Below are 4,898 nucleotides of genomic sequence, written 5' to 3' on the forward strand. Positions count from 1 at the left end.
GATAGTTTCTATTTGTTGGCCTCTGCTGCAACAAACTCAGAATTTGTGTGCTGTTGGTGAAAGAACCGTTTGTTCTTGTGAAGTTCTGTAGTGACTGCTGGTGCTTAGCGCAAGTTAGTTAAAATAGCAAGAATATAATTTAAAAATTCCAAACAGCCTTAAAACTGAAACATAAGTTATTTATTTTATTATTGACTAGTGTCCTACACTGATTACATTTAAGCAGAATATATTAGGTTAAATGATTAATATACTTTGATTACTTGATCTTTCCAAAGAACTAAACAGTGGTCTAATTGTTAAACAACAAATTGAATATTGTTATAGCTTCACAAGGTTGGAACCTGATTTTGAGAGTCCTCCTCCACTCTTGATTGTGCCCATGAAGCAATAGATTGTGGTCAAATACAATTTTGCAGATACTGATGGCCCGCAGTACCTCAAATATGTCCAACGTTGAGCTCCTAGATTTGTTCTGAATCTTTAGTCACAGAACATGATGGGCAGTACTGTCAATGCAAAGACTAGGTCTGTGCGATGATCACCATGAATATTTTATGCAACAGGCAGATGGTGAGGTGAGGCAGATCAAATAAGTTTTTTCCTTGTGGGTTCCCTGAACACTTACTGCAATCCCAGTCCCAGTGCAGATATGTCCTTGAGGGCATAATCAGCATAGGTCAATAATGGTGCTGCTGAGCTGCTGTGGGTAATTGGCATATGAAGTTTCCCGTCCAGAGTGTATTCTGTAACCTTGCCACCCCGGTGGTGTCCAACATAGAAGAGTACTGATTCATCAGCTATGGGAGGGACGTAGGTGGTAATAGAAAGTTTCTTTGCTTGTTTTCAACTTTATGCAATGCCAATGTTGAGAATTTATCCTCTGGACTATATACCAATGTACCTCCACACCTACTTAGTTTGTCCTGCCAGTGGGAGAGGACATACCCAGGAATAATGATGGAGGTGAGTGGGATATTGGCTGTAAATAATGATTTTGTTAATACTACTATTTCAGACTGTTTCCTGATTAGTGGCACAAGTTCTCAGATGTTACTGCAAACTTTTCAAATTCTTCAGGTCTTGCTGTGATGTTGCCTTTTCTAGTACCTTGGTTGATGCTGGGTACTCGGTTCATTATGATCCACTTTAGCCAAGTCCAGAACCATTTTAGTAGCAGTTAACAGTGGTGTGTCTGCAGACGCATAAAGGCCAAATTGAGTAAAGACCACGGATTTCCCTCCCCTAAAAAGTATTTGTGAATGTAGAGCAAAAACAGAAATTGTGAATGAGATTTTTTTTAATAACAGCCCGGGAGTCCCCAAGTCAGTAATCCTAACAGAATATTTCATATTTAAATTCCCCAACTGTCAAAGTCAGATAGAACCTGAGAGTCATACAGCACAGAAGAGTCTGACAAGAAATGTCAGTCATAAACCCTGACTTTATAAAGAAATGTTATTTCTCATGTTGTAAGATAAAGTTTTAGAATTAAGCAATATCTACAACTGAGGCACAATCAGAATTGTGTTAACAAATAATAGATTTCTGACTCGCAATATTCTCTTCTCGAAAAATTGTGGTCTGTCCCCTAGCAAAATCTTTGTAATTGCTCATGGTTCACTCTGAATTGCTAAGGCCTGTGTTCCCAGATTACAGTGATGCAAATGTTTACCTGGTCCCAATTATGTATATATTTATGATTACTAAACTCTGCCTTGTGTGTAAAAGATGTTGCTGCATTTTCATCACAGCGACTGTCATTAATTTGCCGAATTACACAGAGGCCAGATTCAAAAAGTAGCAGAGGCTTTGCCAGGGGAAAGACCAGGAATGAAGAGTCCTGGGTTGGGCAGCTGATGAGAGGGGACAGGAAGCCCAATTGGAATCAGTTCAGCCTGCACAGTAAGACACACTCCAGTCAGTGAGCATACTCCAAACCGTCAGGACAAAAGACACTTTGCAATGCAGGCTCTCATCCCCACTATTTATCATCAAATGCCCTCTTCTTGGTGCTGTTTCTAGGTGCACCTCGATAGTTACTGGTAGCATGTGGAATGTTCACCCAACAGTGGTCACATTCTCCCCACTCTCTGAGACTATCTAGAAGTTACTTCTACAGTTCATAATGACGCAGTACAAGAGGAGCATTATCGCTTGATCCAGGATAGAAAACAGGGAAGAGTTTCTCGGTGAATATGTCAGTGAACGTGTAGATAACAGACATATCTGCAGCATTGTAAAAGATCACCTGTCCTCCCTCAAAGTCCAGGTAAACTCCGATGATCTTGGGATTCACACTTGGAGTCAATTGGGCAGATGGACAATCATTAGTTTTATATTCGTTTCCACTGTTAAGCCACACAGTCCAGTAACCATATTCTGGTCCTAGGTGCAAGCTTCCTTTCCTACTGGATGACTCTTCGGCCACACCCAATGCCCATTCAGTCTTGTCTCCCACCTCCACCTCCCAGTAGTGTTTTCCTGATGTGAATCCCTGTGATCCCAGGACAAATGGAACGGCACCAAATCTCTGTGGATTGTTAGGAAGCATGAAAGTGCTGTTTCTGGCTCTCACGCTGGTCAGGTCCTTTGACAGGATGAGGTTAAGATCCACTGTTTTTGGATTGAGGGTCAGTGAGGCTGGAACTGGCAAAGTTAAATAAACATTGTATTAAATATTTTATTGAGGAACATGGGCAGACACAAATTAACATTCATAATTTCAGCGTTAGTAAGTATTACAGAGTAGGTACAGTATACAGTGATGTAAGGGTGCTTCCATTACACCACAAGAGACCCTGTACGGATCCAAGTTTTCTTCTCCTTAATTGACCTGTTCAGATGTGACACACCTCTGATATGGGGGTGACTTGAACCCAGACCTCCTAACTCACAAACAGGGACATTACCCCTGTGTGACAAAAGCCCTTTTATGGGGCAATGCTTCAGCGCAAACTCCAACAGTCATCATCTTGTCTCCATCAATTCTGAAGCTGGTTTACCCTTAAAGGGACGTGCACAGGGTTCTTGTGGCACTGTCTCCCTACCTCTGAGCCAGAAGGTCAAGGTTCAAGCCCCACTTACTGCCGAGGTGTGTCATAACATCTCTGAACAGGTTAATCACAAATATGTACAAACAGACCGTTTCTTTTTTTATTAAGTGGCCTGCATTTCTAACAGGCCAGACATGAGCGCATTCTCTGCACATCTTGCTCAGTCTCATCATTGTCCACATTAAAGCACAACATCTTGGCTGCTGTCCTCGACATCACATTATAAGTGTCTCCGATACTGCCTGCAGTCAAGGAGTAAGTAGCTTGTGAGAGATGAGCAACACTTGGTGATTGAAAATTCTTCCATCTTTGGGATGTCTCAAGAGACTGTTCATCTGTTCATCTCAAGAGACTGTACCGATGTCCTGTGCTTAAACAAAGCAGACTATGAAGGAATGAGGGAGGAGTTAGCTAAGGTAGAATGGGAGCAAAAACTTTATGGTGGGTCAATTGAGGAACAGTGGAGGACTTTCAAAACGATTTTTCACAGTGCTCAGCAGAAGTATATTCCCGTGATAAGGAAGACCTGCAGGAAAAGAGAGAGCCAACCATGGATGTCTGAGGAAATAAAGGAAAGTATCAGATTGAAAAAAAAGCACATACAAAAAAGCAAAGAGTAGTGGGAAACTAGTAGACTGGGAAATCTTTAAAGGCCAACAGAAAGCCACAAAAAAAGTTATAAAGAAAAGTAAGATAGATTATGAGAGTAAACTAGCTCAGAATATAAAAACAGGCAGCAAAAGTTTCTATAAATATGTAAATCGTAAAAGAGTGGCGAAGGTAAACATTGGTCCTTTAGAGGATGAGAAAGCCAATTTAATAACTGGGAATGAGGAAATGGCCAAGACATTAAACAGTTATTTCTTGTTGGTCTTCACAGTGGAAGACACAAATAACATGCAGAAAACTAATGGCAAGAAGGTTATAGCAGGCAAGGACCTAAAAACTATCATTATCACTAAGGAGGCAGTGCTGGGCAAGCTAATGGGGCTAAAGTTAGACAAGTCTCCTGGCCCTGATGAAATGCATCCCAGGGTACTAAAAGAGGTGATGGGGGAAATAGCAAATGCACTAGTAATTATTTACCAAAATTCACTGGACTCTGGGATGCTTCCTGCAGATTGGAAAACAGCCAATGTGACGCCACTGTTTAAAAATGGAAGTAGACAAAAAGCAGGTAACTATAGGCCAGTTAGCTTAACTTCGGTAGTGGGGAAAATGCTTGAATCTATCATTAAGGAAGAAATAGTAAGACATCTGCATATAAATTGTCCCATTGGGAACACCCAGCATGGGTTCATGAAGGGTAGGTCATGTTTAACTAATTTGGTGGAATTCTTTGAGGACATTACTTGAATGGTGGACAATGGGGAGCCTGTGGATGTGGTGTATCTGGATTTCCAGCTGGCATTTGACAAGGTGCCACACCAAAGGCTGCTACATAAGATAAAGTTCCATGGTATTACAGGTAATGTATTGGCATGGATAGAGGATTGTTTGACCAGTAGAAAGCAAAGAGTAGGGGTAAATGGGTGTTTTTCTGTTTGGCGGTCAGTGGCTAGTGGTGTGCCTCAGGGATCAGTGTTGGGACCGCAATTGTTTACAATTTACATAGATGATTTGGAGTTGGGGACTAAGTGTGGTGTGTCAAAATTTGCAGATGACACGAAGGTGAGTGGTAGAGCAAAGTGTGCAGAAGACACTGAAAGTCTGCAGAGGGATATCGATAGTCTAAGTGAGTGGGCAAAGGTCTGGCAGATGGAGTGCAATGTTGATAAGTGTGAGGTCATCCATTTTGGTAGGAATAACAGGAAAATGGACTATGTTTTAAATGGTAAAAAA

General features: G+C 41.3%; 1 pseudogene; it reads right to left on the minus strand.

Annotated features, from left to right (window-relative positions):
- Positions 1-206: 206 nt before the first annotated feature.
- The window catches only part of LOC125487030, a 17,106-nt pseudogene continuing 12,414 nt past the window's right edge, over positions 207-4,898 (minus strand).

This window comes from Rhincodon typus, chromosome 35 (genome assembly GCF_021869965.1).
Source record: "Rhincodon typus isolate 14 chromosome 35, sRhiTyp1.1, whole genome shotgun sequence".
NCBI classification, from domain to species: domain Eukaryota; kingdom Metazoa; phylum Chordata; class Chondrichthyes; order Orectolobiformes; family Rhincodontidae; genus Rhincodon; species Rhincodon typus.